Here is a 15,576-nt window from a genome sequence, read left to right as displayed (position 1 = left end):
TTTTGAACTAGTAGAAGGTCAGTAATTCAGATACATTTCTTTAGTTTAGCTTCAAACACAGCATTTTGCTTTGACAAGCCAATTGTATAAAGTTATTTCATTTTAGGAGGAAATGTAGGGCTGAACAAATCTTCTCAATTATTTTTTGAAACTTCAAGCTTACATCATCAAGCATTTTCATACTGAAAGCAGACATTCTTACTTAGGAGCCTGATGCCTTTTCTCCTATGATACTTATGCTTGATTTACTGCCTGTAGGCATGAGTAGCTACAATCATTTCAGTAAAATTTTACTAGTATTGTTATCCCACTTATGAAGTTATCACCAGCAGAATATACTGGTTTCTTGTTCTCCATCGGCCACAAATGCTGGTAGTCTGAACAGCCTTTAATCTTCTTATCAGCATGAATTTTACTCCTCTGCACACTGAGTGTTCTGCCTGAAATTAATAAATAAATAAATAGAAAGTATCTTTTTATTGCTATTATTACTTGCAGCGCAGTTTCTCCTGCTGATGGCAAGGGTAATTGAGGCGACGGAAACCCATACACTTAATTTTCACTCTTTAAAATATGTCAAGAGACAAGTCCTGAGCTCCTTAACTTAAATAAACCTCAACTGAAAATAAAGGTTAGCCTGAATAGTAATTTACACTTAAGATTAACTTAAGCACATAGTTGCATTGCTTTAATGAAAATTCAATAAATTTTTAAATCTGGCTCTCAGCTTATGTTTAGGTTGGTAATGCCATATATAAACTGAGTAAAATAAAACCATAATATTTTATCCTGCCCAGATAGCCAAGCATTTAACATAACACACTAATAAGATGTGTAAGAATTTAATTTAGCAAACTGCAAAATATGCTTTACCCTCATAAACTCTATATATAAATATTTCGAACTGTTCTACAGTGCTTACAAACTGTAACTGGGTAAAGGTATAAGACCCTTTAAGGGTTAGTGAGAAGAGGCATTCCCTGAGGAGAACAAAAGGAGAAGGAAGGTCCTTGGAGACACTGCTGTGGCATTTTCAAATGACAAGAACTGCTGGCCACACCAGAAGAAGCAAAATTAAGTGATCTTGTAATCTCTAAGTAATGCTTACATTTTTGTGCCTAGATCAGGCCTCAGGACAGAGGCTGTGTTTTTGTTACCTTTTGTTTACTATTTCACTTTCACTGATTTCCTGTTAAGTAATTCAGAGCAAAATATACACCACATTAGAAAATATGGCTGTAGTTCTTTCTTTTACTCACCACTGCGTGTCATGAACTCTGGTGGGGATGGTCTAACCTGTGCAGAACATCATCCTACCTTGTCCCAAGAACCCTTGCACTGTATGAGTCCATTCCTGTGGTTTTCCTGCTTGTAGACATCTGAGTTGTGGTTGCCTGATGGAAGCTGAATCTGATGGCTTCAAGACTGATGAATCCCAGTCCTTGTCCTGCACAGCCAGCCTGTGGTAGACCCTGACCTCTGGGAGAGCCAGCAGCTGAGCTGAGCACACACACTGCAGACACAGCTCTCACATACACATGAACAATACAAATGATCTGATCCCATTCTTACTCACCAGCTAATCAGGCTCAGGTTCAAAGTTTGCCAGACTCACACAAACACAAATCCAGACCCATGGTCCCTCCCATAGCCAGGTCTCAGATCCCCAGGGTCCCTGTTCCTGATTCCTAGCACATTGCTCTTTCTAGTAGCTGGCTCCCAGACCTCTCACCCTGTTCTGGCTTGTAGATCACTGGTGTCCCACACACACAAACATACAAAAACAGAATAGAGAGCACACTCAGCCAGGAAAATGTGTGCGAATAGTGTTTAGTAAGATGACGGGACAGAACAGACTCCAGACATCAGCTGCTGGGCTTGTCCAGACAAGGATATGACCAACAACTTATTTACACGTAGCTGGCCCTTATTATTCCCCTCTCCTCTCCATTTTCACATACTTGTTCCTTTCCTATCCACCTTGGTCTTTCCTTTCCTCAACTTTGTCCCTTCCCTTAAACATCCCGTAATAAGTTTCACACTTTTCCACAGTTCGCTTCAAGCATCCCACAAGAAGTTTTACACAATCCCACAAGACCCCTCAGATATCCAAAAATAAGTTTGCTCTTTCCCACAAGAACCGTGGTAAACCTGTTCCCCACCTCTTCTTTTCAGTTACAAAGTCCTTGTTGAGCCTCCTCAATGCCTTGAGTGGCTCCTTCAGTGGCTCATCCACCAGTGATCTGAGCGCTCTGGTCTTCAGGATTGCCTCCGCTATCTCCTGTGTGTATCTGGGTGTGGTTTGTAACTTCTCATGTCTCTCACCCTCATTTTTTATGCTGAATAACAATTAACCGGATATCCCCACAGAACAGATGTCCTTCCATGCCAGGTAGCTACACAGCCTTTACCTTTCTTGTGTCTTTTGCCTTCCATATACCCTTCAATTTCACACATCTTTACAGATTTATGACCATTAATTTTAGGCACTAAACTGAGTTTTCTCAAAGGTGAGAGGGAAATTTCAGTGAAAATGCACTTGACTCAAAAACTGAATCAGTATCTAGAAGCAATTTTCTCTCTTTCTTGTCTTGAGAGGGAATCTTAAGACTATTCTCCCAGCTTAAGGAGGGATCATGTCTCTTATAGGCTGATAATTTCCTGAACATGAGGAAAAAAACCAAAACCCAAAAAACCCACAACAAAACAATACGAACCAAGATTTTCTGGCTCTTTCTAAGATTTCTGGAGTTCACCAAAGCAATATTTGAAACAATTTCATATAATAGGATTTATTCGAGAAAAGTCTATAGCATAACAGAAGAGTTACATTCCTTGTTCAGTGTTCATAGCACAGGTCACTATGGCCTGACAGCTAGAATTCTGACAGCATATTAATGTAGCTGAGCCAGAACCTGTCCACTGTTCTTGTACATACTCGCCTTTGAGTGATGAGCTGACTTTGGATCAGTCTGAAGTAGTGTTCCCTCCATACTCTGAATGAATGGATCCATATTCTGATCCATTGATCCTCCTCAGGAGCAGTGATGATTATGGTGCTTCTCTGCTTATGACCTCAAAAACCCCAAATCCTAACCACTCAGACTTTGGTCTGTCCCTGACAATTGTGTCGTGCTGCAGCCACAGCAGCATGAAAAACGCTGTCTTAATAAAGCTCAACTTACAAATATGGAGAAATGAGAAGATTCTGCTCTGTATTTCTGCATGCTTTAAAAGCTGCCCATGAAAAGAAGGGGTGAGGGCTGCAGTTAGGACAGTTGTTGAGGACAGTGGGATTCTGGCATGAAGAACGGAACCAGAGCAACATCCACCACCAGAGGAAAGGGTAACTTACGACCTTTTTAACTGCAGCAGCTTCACTCCTCCTTCTGTATTCCTACAGGGCTTGGCTGCAGGCTGGCTGACTGAGCTGACAATGAAGTGAAGATAGGCACCTGTATAAGGGAAAAAAGACAGCCATCCACCGCATATAAACCAGCCCTGCCAAGGTCCTCAGCAAGAGCCTCAGGACTACTGAAAACCCAGAGCAGTGCTCAAAGCATCTTTAAATTTGATTATTCCTGCTTGTTTGTGAATGGAAAGCAAAAGGCCACATCAGTCAAATCCGGTTTGAGTATCATGAAGGAGTGCTGCAAACTATCAACATTTCATTGACTAGGACATTGCAAGAAATTTGCTGCAGTCTCACACTGCCAATCTTATTGGCAGGTAGCTCCTTTGGCAGCTGAGGTGAGTGAAAAATACCCTCAGTGGCTTTTGCATGGTTGTTTCTACTAAATTTCCAAGCGCTGTATTTGAGCGTATGTTCCAGGTTGTTGGAGAAGGTGATGGATAATCCCCAGACTGAAGTCTGGCTCTGGTTTCTTGAGAGCAAAGCACTGTGCATACCTAAATACACAATTGTCAGAGGTGCTTGTGGGAGGACCTCCAGCTAACTCATAACAGGGTGCCAAGGGACTTGGTATCACAGAGCATCTCTGACAGCTCTACATGTACTTGATGCCTTTATAATGACATGCATAGCCACACAAACTGCACTGAGAAGACCAATGATCCAGGCTTTGATAAGAGTAAGAAAAATTCCTCTTGAGAGGGGACAGGTTATATACTTGCCAAGATCCTCTTCTTGTGCATGTTACATGCTCCTGGTGTATTGACACTCAGCAGTGAAGATGAATGACTGAGACAGAGGTCCTGCAGGACCCACATCTGCCAGGAATACTTCTATGCCATGACACAGGCTAGTGGTGATGGATATGCAGGCATTAGATGCCTCTTGTGAGTCCTTTCATTGCTTTGAAGTGGTTTTGCAGTGTAAATATGGAGAAAAAATATAATTAAGCACAGGGAAGTATTTTTAGGCAGGGTGTACAATGCTGTAGAACATCCTAGAAGGAGTTCAGAGTGCCTGAGAAATCCTGTCTTGGATATGTCTTGTATAACCCTACAGTGCCTAAAGAATTAATATAATATTTTTTCCCCGCTTTACTGCAGGAGATAAACAGGTGCTTCTGGTAATAACTTGTTTTCTGGTTAAAATAATTAGAAGTACGTATATTGCCCTTGAAAGCAAGCTGTGTTGCAGTAATTGCTTAATGCACTAACAGTACTACTCACTGTCTTTTCTTCTGGTACAAAGAAAGCAAATCACACTATTCCCAAGGAGCGCAATCCCATTTCACTTCACATGCCCTGGTGTTGTACCACAGTAGAAGAGCTCATAGACAAAATTGTTATGTTCCTTGAAAACTAATGTTCATAGAAGTTGTACATTACAACATTTGGATCAACTTGTTATTGGTAATATTTTCTTTAATTCATACAGGCATAGGTTATAAAATTCAGGAGATGCATCAGAAAGTGTGTACACTGTTTAAAAAGTACACATTGACCCTCTGGAAGAATTGCTGCTTTCTCTTCTTTTACTTTGCTTACATGTATTTTACTGGTTTTTCCCCTACTCGATCCAAATTGTTCAAGTTAAATCAACTTAAATATATTGCTTCCTCTTCTATGTCTAGCAGACAGAAGAGGAAGCAGACACTAACACTGAAACACCAGAAGCAGCAGACACTAACACATAGAAGCAGGCGCTAACACTGAAACATTAATCTGTAGTGTTTTTTACTGTTTTCATTACTGCCTCATCCCTGGAAGTGTTCAAGACCAGGTCGGATGAGTCTTTGAGCAACCTGGCCTTGTGCAACCTGTGGCATGGGGTTGGAAGTAGGAAATCTTTAGGGTCCTTTCCAACCCAAAACATTCTATGATTCTATGAAAATGCCTAGAAAGAAAACAGGCCTCTCTTTTTATCCTTCCAAAAGCTGGGGGAAAAAGTGCATGCTACCATTACAGTCATGTAGTCTTTCTTCTCATCTAGAGAAATGTCAGCCTTTGAAAAAAAACAGATTAAACATCATGTCAAAGGCAGATTCTCAGGTGAGCTGCATGGTTTGGAAAACTAGCCATCAAATAGTGTCTTATGGACATAAAAACATGTAGAGAGGGAAGCTGAGAAATCACACTTCTGTGTTAATCACAATGGGGCTTCAAGAAAAGTTTGAAGTTTAATCTCCTCATTGTACTTCTCATCTATTTTTGTTCTGGAATGAGGGAAACATTGGTTTCACCTTTCAGTTCTTATGCAACAGACCAAATTTAGAAAAGTGTTTACATTTCTTACTGAAGGCTTTTGCTCTGACTATGGCTATTATAAAAGTGCTATAACAACAAGAGCTTAGAAAAAGATGTTTCATTTCCCTTACTTTGTTCAAATAACAGCACTGTGTGCTATCAAGTCCCCTCACCCTCAACTCGATGAGTTTTAAGCTGAATAAGAGGCCCTTAACAACTCAGTTGGGTCTCCTTCCTTAGTAACCACGTTCTCCTAAAACTACTGATTTTTTGTCTGATTAAAAAAAAAACTCAAAGAAAAAAAGAGAATTAAGGAGATGGAGGAAAGCATGGACGGTAGGCAAGGTTAGTTCACTCCCAGCTCTTTGAAGAAGGAAGCAGGAGGCAGCAAAAGCTGAGCTGTGTCATATTTTTTTTGTTGTTGCCTCAGCTTTTCAAAGTGCCTTGGCTATTATTTGATCTCTAGCAGATAGGTGCTGTAGCCATTTTTCAGCAAAAGGCTTATCTTTATAAGCCACTTTTAGAACTATATTTCATAGTGAATGGCATGAAAAAGTTCCCCTACTGATCTTCAAAACAACTTGCAAGTAAAATAGCGAGCTATCAGGCTATCATTCTCTCCATTTCTTTTTCTGAGGCTCACTTTTCCATGTCTCTTTTTTTTTTTTTTTAATCATGCTCTCTCAATGAATATTGGTGCTACTTGACCTTTAAATGTCAAAATCCATTTGAACTGCAGTTACTGTAAACACTGCAGCCATATACTGCGTGTGAACAGCTAATACACGTAAGAATCAAGAGCGATGCACAGTGAGGCTTGTGAATTCGTGTTATTATTCCTATCACCTCCCCACCCCCATGAAAATAGATTTTCAACTAGCTACTGCTATTTTAAGAAGAAAGTAGGGAGAGTATATAGTGGCAAGCTGATTGACATAAGTCAGCCAGCTCTTCCAGCTAAAGGTCTGAATCTCCAAGATGTTTCTTGTGCGTGGGTCTCTGTGCTTAGATTGAGGAGCCTGTGGAATTTCAACTGAAATCAGCTATAGCTGAGCTATAAGGCATAAATTCCTAATTTCAAAGTTCTTCAAGTGAATAACCACTTACAAAGCGGAGTCACTTTACGTATTACTGTTACCACTTTCTCTTTGCTCCAAATCAGTTTCAACATGCAACTATTATTTAATTTTTATTTTATTTTTATTTAATTTTTTGTCTGTTTCACACTGGGCAATAAGAAGAGGCTTCCATCACAGCATCTACCTGGATGAAATTTGAAATTTGGACCAAATATCCCATTATTTTACTTGAAAAGATAGGAAAAAGGCCGAGCAGGGGAGTCAGTCATATGGATGAAACTGAAAATGTTTCCAGTAGAGTAAACAGTTTCCTTCAGGCTCATCTCTTTAACACAAAGCTGTTTGGCAATGATTCAGTCCTAATAGATCTTCTGTACCAATATCAGCTAGGACAAAATAGCAGATTTTGTCCAGTTCCCATGCCAGTAAAAAAAAAGGAAGACAAAAGGTCCCTTTCCTCCATCAATTTCCAAAGAAGAACATGACAGATTTTGAAGGTTTTGATTCAAAGTTATGTCCACAGCATGCTGCAGAAGAGAGTATGGATTTTCACTTGTGGCTGTTCTTTTGCTTGCAAAGGTAGACTGGTCTATTTTACCCATTGGAGAGTCTTTCTGCCTACAGAGAAGAGGTTTAGCCTTCAGGAAGAAATGACAAAAAATACTGATTAACTTGCCACTATTTCTCTTACTCACTGAGTCTAGACTGGTAGAAATAGCTGTCACAAAGAAAGAGGGTCAGGGCTCTGCTGTGCTGCAGAAGCAGTCTACGGCGCGAACATCCTGCAGGAGACTACTCACTGCAGAAATCTGGGTATTACATCTTGCTGGGTGACCAGCCAATAAACTCAAGTAATGCCATTGTTTGGTGTACAAAAAATGTGAGCATGCATAATTTCCACCATTCACTCAGTTTTCTTGTTTCACCTCTCCTAATTAGAAGGCACGGACTCATTTGCAGGATTCTACCAATGAAGCCTGTCATGTTGAGATGGAGACACCTCTAGAACATGACAGAATTATAGTGCTTACAACACCCACAGGAAACAGTTGTTATCCCACAGGCAAGTGAGAAATTGAGTCACCATATCATCATCATCTCCTACAGCCCAGCCGAGTGTCCTAATTATAACATCATCTAAGTAAAATGAAGCCTTAAAGGTAAGTACCTTCACAGCTCTGCGGAGCCTTGCCAGCACAACCAGCTGTCTCACATTTGAACTACGGACATCGAGGCTGGATCATGACCTGCAGGATGACCTCAGGAGGTATGGTATGCCAAAGCAAGAACTGTTCAATATTCACCCAATTATGTGCTTTATCCTGAAGTAAATGGGGCATAGCCTTCACTGGGAACTTTCCACCTAGGCATGCAGAGCTCCCTTCACTGTGTTCAGTATTACACATATTGACCCCGCTCTACAGAGGTTTACTGAGCTTTCCCCCTAATCAAAGGAGCTAATTTGGTTACTTAATAGCCTTTAGAAAGCAAATTTAAAAGTAATCTCCTATTCTTATCTTAACTGCTTCTCCTTTCAGAAACATTTTCCCAAGAGCTCAACTTAGATGAATAGGATGTTGTCCACCGAGCTGTATGGCTTGCATGCAATTTCCACCCACCATCCCGAAGAGGGTACCTGGTAGTCAAAGCTACAATACCAATCTCAAAAAGAAAGAAAATCCTCCTACTACAAACCCAAGAAATTCCACTCTCAGTTAGATAACTGTCAGCTGAGAACAAGATTACAGGTATTGCAGGTTTTGTGGCTTGTCATACATTAGCCTCAAGCTTTTTCATACAGTGCAAATCTCTTTCAAGGCATGCTGCACCTTCACACAGCACTACTGCACTGGGAACACCGGTAACAGTGATGGTGATAAGTACTTCCAGAAAGTAATATCTGGATTCCTCCATGCTGAAAACACTGCTTTCAGCAGCTGAAATGGTGCCTTCTACCTGAAAATTCAAAGACAAAGCTGAGACTCATAGTGTAAGTAAAAGTCATTCAAAACCTTTGGTATGAAGTATTTCCCACAGATTTGTTTCCACATTTTTAAATTGAAAGTATGATACTTATTTTAGAGCAATAAGCATCAACATTTGGTAGTGTGCTTCTATTTTTTTTCCTTAGCAAATAATGTCCTCATTCCAGGGAAGCTAACCTAACTTTCAAACCCTACATAATTTGGGCCATCTTTGAATCTACCCTGTAAACTCCTCTGAAAATCTGGCTCTTAACATAAACTTTATCAATACATTCTGTATCATCTTCTGTTGCACTCTCTTTTTAAGGGTCCAGGAATTCACCAAATACTGTTAGACAGTCTTTGGACAGATATATTGGGCAATATATCTCAGCTATGTTTACACTCCACAGCTCAAAAGAATGCCAAAAGCATGCAGCTTTACTTTAGAATAGCTCTCTCTTTTTTCTTTATATGAGAATACAACCAGTCCATTAAACTTGTTAAGCTTTATCTTTGCAAGTAAATCAATTATGCTCTCAGCAAGCCTCTTTTCTTCTGTAGCAGAAGTATCTTCCTTGCCTCTGAACACAGCTTTAGATGTAAAATCATCCTTCAAAGATATCTATTAAGTAAATTGTTCAAAGGCTTTTATAGGGTAACCTTCCTCTCTCCCTCTGCTTTGTACCAAGGCTTGTTTTAAATGGAAGTTTATGTGAAGTTTGATATACAATGTTTTTATACAAATGGCGAACTTTCCTTCAAAATAGCTCAAGTGAAAGCTTGTAGGGACCAGTTTCAATTTTAGAGGGGATTGTTTTGGGTTGGGTTTTTTTAGTGGGTTGTGTTTTTTTGCATATCATGAAAGCTTTGGCTGGGAAAGCAGCAGGGCGCTGTTTGTCCTCTGTTGCATGTTCTTTTTTTAACATTTTCTGTATCTCTGGGCACAGACCATTCCTTCTTTACTCCTTGGAAATGCCATGGGCACTGCTCCTAGATGACAGTTTCCTGAGACCAGACAAGTAGCCCATAGAGCTGTAGTAAGCAGCAAAATTCAAGTAATTTCCAGTTACAAGTTTTGACGGTGACAGGAAAGAGGGCAGACAGTTCAAAAAAAAGGCAGAGCAGGCACCACTGCAGCTGGTGCTGGCATAGGAAACAGATGGTGCTGGGAAATTACCAGGCCAGGAAATATTATTTGAATTGTATGGCTCAGGCTTGCAGGTAAGCAACTTTAATAGAATGAGATGAAGGAATAAGTTTGCAGTAGTGTGAAATGCTACGGTGAGAAAGTATGTGCTGCAGATGCCAGAGAACAGAAGAACAACCAACTAAAGCAATTGAACAGGCCGGGGAGACTACTAAGATGTATTTTGGCCAAGCTTTTCAGAGTATCTGCCATGAAAACTGCTATGATTCCCTCACCAAATGCCAGTCCAGGGGGCAGTGTGAAAAGCCAGATCTCTGCAGAGGCTTTAGCATCATTTCACATCTCTTCCACCTCTGCATTCTTCTTAGCCTTTTCAGGAAATGCTAATTGCAATGATGCCCATATAATGATAAAATAAGACAACTGAGAATGCTCTGCTGTTCTGAATCATGAGATACTGTCAAATGATGATATAAAATGTTAAAAGCATACATGTGTCTCTTCATCATCCCATCTCCAAAACGTATGGCTTCAACTTACATGTGAGATCTTAACACAAAAGCCAGGGGGTCAGGTGGAGGACACGGGTAAGTGCATGAACCCACCACTGTGAGGTAACTCATACACATGTGCCGTGTGCTAAAATTGTAAACCCTGGACTGCCAGTAACAATCTGGGGCATGATAATCCCCTAATGAGCAACAGCAGGTGCTCAAGTGCTTAAAGTAAATCACTGCTGCATTTTAGCAAGTTGTTATTTGTGTCATCGCTATCAGCAAGTGCAAATCTGACAGAACTGGCAACAGCCACTGACCTCTGCTACTGAGGGCTGGGAGCTGCAGGGCATCGTGGACAGGCAGGGCCCTTCCCACTGCTCCAGCCCCTGGCATCAGACACCTCCCCTGGGATGGGGACAGCCAAGCCTGGGAGAGGACATCTGCCTTCAGGTGTGGCTGGGGATCTAGCCAGGTGCAGGGAACCAGGGTCAGACCTCACCCAGGATAGCCAAGGCCTTAAATAATTGCCAAGGAATTTGAGTATGTTTTGCAGTATCAAGGTTTTGGTCTTCTAATTTTGATTGGGTTGGAAAGAGGTATTTTTTCCATCTGCAGCAAGCCTTTTGTTGATTCGGATTTTTAGGAATTACCAGTACTTGTCCAATCTGTGCTGTACCCAGAAACATCAGCCACTGGAGTGGTACTCCTACAGATTAAGAAACATTAACCATAGCAGCAATGAGCAGAGCATGACAGTAAGTTTTCAGACTTGGTGCTTCACTGCAGATTTCCAATCACAGCACAGACATATGGTCTTCCTCTCCCCTCCAGCCATGAGAAAGATGTGTGGTTCTTGCACCCCTCCAAGCCAGGATGGCCACAGAAGCAGCATTCACCCTTGTTCAGATGCCAATGAGAGACCAAAGGCTTGGCCTGAGATGTGATTTCTCATGGCAGTCTAAGGGAAGGCAGATGATTTCATCCAAACATTTTAAGTGTATTTTTGTCAGATTGTTCTTGCTCTGGAAATATATTATACTAATGAAGTTATGCTATCAGCCTATGCAGGCCTGGCAGAAATAGCAAACTATTTTAATCCTCCAAGAACACATTTGCCCAACCAAGTAATTTGACTTGTCATTAGTAAATGCTTACTCAGCTTTTTAAGAGACAGGAATGCACAAAAAAGTATTGATTTCTAGGTTATCGATTCCTATCCCAATTGCGTCAGATTTCTTTTAAGGTCTGTGGACTGTATTTTCCCACCTGTATATTGAAGGTCCATAGGATTTAGGGGCAATGCTTTTTAGAATAATGCAGCAACTTGTTGCTTTGATTTCAGAAGAGCATAGAGCTTGCCAAATCTCTTCAAAGGGAAGGGAAAAAAAGGGCAATTTGTCCTTGTAAGTGCTGATGCAACATGAGAATAGGTCTGTGAGCCCTATAAATACAGTGCTTAGAAAACAGGTCTGCTTTTGTGTGCTGGGCTGCTGCAAGAGGAAAAGATCAGCCCAAAGGAGAGTCAAATTGCAGCTTAATATTTCTTCTTGGTGTGATTCTCTGCTGATCTTGGTGCCAGTCTCCCTAACAAAAGCAAGAAAAATAAAGACATTTTTGAGAGAAAGATTCAACTTACCTAGCTATACGTTAGACAGGTGATTCTGAATTTGTCATCCTACATTCTCTTTCTAGTCAGTGGAGAGAAATGCAGTAGATGTGTCACCTGATCCATTTTAAGCACCTTTGTTAAAATGAGAGGAACTGTTCTCTGAAGGTGTCTATTTTTTCCCATTGACTACACGTGGAGTATACAGTGATTAGCACAGACTTAAATGTGTGACTTTAAAGCCCCAAGTTGGGACAGATAATTCCCACTCTTGTATTTCCTTCTTTTGCTCTTCTGCTCTTTTTTAAAGATGTCTCAGTATGCTATTCCCAATCAGCACAGGATGAGTCAGTGGGACACACCCTTGTTGCTTCATTTTCCCCCAGAATAACCCGTCAGCTGTGCATGAATTCTACACTCCCTGGGCTATGTTGCTCTGTTACACCACATCATTCCTTAGCAGATTCCCCATGGGACACTTGCTAGCTGTGAGGAGAGATCAGACAGCTGCAGGAGGTGCCTGATGCACAGTGGTGCAGGAGCAAGGCATGTCCTTGCCGCACCTCACAGGGGTCCTTCTTTCATGGCTGACATTTTCCCCTTCTACAAGATTTGCACAGCAGCTGTTGATGCTGCTGAGCTGCATTCACTGGGAAATACCCCGATGTGAACCTTCGCTCATCATTCTTTTCAATAAGATGCAGCACCCACAGCTGTTAAGTTTCTGCACCAACGTCACCCGCTTTCATTGTAAGACAAAAGAAAACCCATCAGATTTAGGTCAAGCTTACTTAGGCTCATTGTGTTTTTACGAGTTGGCTTCCTTCCAGCACTGGTGTACTTACCTTCATTTTACTTTACAGCATCAGAAGCATACTATACTCCCCACTTCACAGATGGGTTCCTAAAGCAGAGTTCATCTTCTCCCAGGCAACAAAGGCAGGGTTGAGGAAGTTACATGAAAACCAGAGTGATGGAACTTTACCAGCCTGGAAATGAAGCTCTGCTGCTTCCTCAGGGAACACAGCACCAAGGAAGTCTTTGATACAGAATTCTGATGGACTCTTGGTGATGCCCAGACATGGCCCAGAAGGTGGCAAAACAGTGCTCCAAGCTGCAAAATTTGAAGACCCTGCATTGCCTACACCTGGAGGCTGAGGTCTAACTGAAGAGCTGCCCAGGTACCCCTAGGCATGAGCACAAGCGGCTGATGACCCTCTCTTAGGTGAACTGAGGCATCTGCAACAGGTCAGTATTGCATTCTCAGCCTTGTTTTGTCCCTGCTTATGAAAGGCAAAGGAACCTCAGCTGGGGGTATTCCCCCTCAAATAATCTGCCTTTCTAAAAGGATAACTAGAGAAGCTTGAAACAGTCCTGTGCCAAAGGGAGCAGACTGCCATCCTTTGGTCCTCAGCTCTGTGCTGTGGGTGGACAGTACAACTCCTGTAACCCTGTTACTACCACCAAGTGTACATCTCTCTTCCCATTGCTATCAGGTGATGTGCCAGCATGTCTAGTCATGGAGAGGATGTCTGAGAGCTTAGTACAGAGAGTCACAAGCACTGTGGGAAATTTCTATAAAGTAATGGCAAATGCACAGCTAAGCCAGCTAGATGCTACCTTCTTCAAGCTAGAGGACACAAAACACCTTGATTCTCCTTTGTGAGAAAACTTGTAGAGTCTTGACAATCTTTTTAAGAGGATGCTGCTACATGAAGGACAGGACCACAGTGGAAGAAACATGTGTGAGAGACAGCCCCCAGAACAGCTTCAGAGGTTAAACCCATCCCAGTAGCTCAGATGTTGCTGGTTCTTGCTGACAGGATGGTACAGCCTGGGTGAACTCCTGCTATGGCGTGGGACATCAGTCTGCACACAGAACCATAGGTAAGGCCTGGTCCCACTTGCCTGCTGCTCTTGTAGATGCGAGGTCCTCATTAGGACTCACTCTATATGGTTCTTGGTGGTGTATGGCACAGATTAGCAAAGTACAGTAAAACTGGATTCTGAGCTGTAACCCACAAGAAAATACATACAATGTTTATATCTTTGGAAGAGAGGGTTAAGCTGATCTGCCAAGTTAAATGACATACTGCCACCTTTGAAAAGCCTCATTATTCAGTCTAGAGTTGTCTGCCATTAGTGTGACACCTGTATGTGAAGAGATAAAACTGTTGCAATTAGCTGTGATTTTAATCCATACACTTCTGCTTCCAACCAGAGTTAGTGCAAATTACTGTTTACATTTGACACCAGTCTGGCAGCAACAGCAGAAGCTTAATAACATAAGGTTCATTTATTTATTTATTTATTTGATTGCTAATGTGTCTACATCACACTTCTAAAAATGCTTACACAGCATCTTCCACTACTGGTAACATATTAAGGGTAAATTATGCATCTCATTTTTTCCAGTGGAGATGGAATATCATAGGAATCAGGGAAGCTGTGAACTGTACCACCTTGTCAGTTATTCGTAAAGAGAACCCATTAAACAAAGTATTTAAGCAATGAAATGTCTTGCTTATTATTAATAATATCCTGACTATGCGCAAGGTCATCACCCAAGTTCGCTGGAGTCTGTGGTTATGCTGTATAATTACACAATAATCAACCACACAGTCGATGCCTATCCAATAAACACTTTAACTTTATTCTATTATAGAGGAATGCAGTGGTGCTATGCTGATTCATAAAAAAGAAAAAGCATGACTCAATAACCTCTTAGTCATGAGATTTTAAAACAAAACAAACAAACAAAAAGGGTTTTTTTGGGAAATAAGAAATGTCTGTTTACTGGCATTTCAGTTTTTTAGTTCAGATTTTCCAGCAGCAATATGGGTAAATATTCAAAATGCCAGTTACCTCAAAATCGTGACTCATCTGAGATCTGTGGAGTTACATTAGTAACCACGTTAGGGAAGCACACTCTCAAGTCATGAGTTAGGGTATAAAATTTCTTAGTCCACCAATTAAAGGCACTTACATACTACAACCAGTAACCAATATATCTGGAATCCCAATCACATGCTTTGCTTCAGGAAGAAGTTTGGCCATATTCAAACCTTCAGCTCTAATTCTATCTTTCTCTGATGTTTAGCTCCATCCACTAACCAGCCACAGCTGTCAGCAATTCAATTTCCCATTTTTATCTTGATTTGTCCAGCTTAGAATATGATGCACAGAGGCTTTAGAGGAGACAGAATTTACCATACAATGGTTAGCAACATTACAAAAAGATCACCATCATGAAATCAGGGAAAAACCAGACATTGCTACACTCCCATCTCTACTTTAAATAAACCTAGCTCTGTGATTGAGCCTTCTATGTCTAAACCAACAGTACGTACTCTGCTTTCAAGGATTAGTTACTCCTAAATGTGCTAAAATATTTGTGTAGAATATATTGTTTAAAGACATGTAACTGTTCATTGCTGCAAATGTAATCAAAACCCATTTCACAGCACAGTATAATAATAGTGAGAAAAGTCCATGCAAGATAAATCCAGGCATTCCAAAACATTCATCCATCCAAAACCACCAAACCAAAAATTCCAACATGGTTTGGAAAAGCTAGCAGTGTAAAAGTTTTATTCAGATCCAAAGAAATAACACAACACTTTTG

Source organism: Psittacula echo (assembly GCF_963264785.1).
Source record: "Psittacula echo genome assembly, chromosome: 3".
In the NCBI taxonomy this organism is placed as follows: domain Eukaryota; kingdom Metazoa; phylum Chordata; class Aves; order Psittaciformes; family Psittacidae; genus Psittacula; species Psittacula echo.
This window is presented reverse-complemented; position numbering follows the sequence as displayed.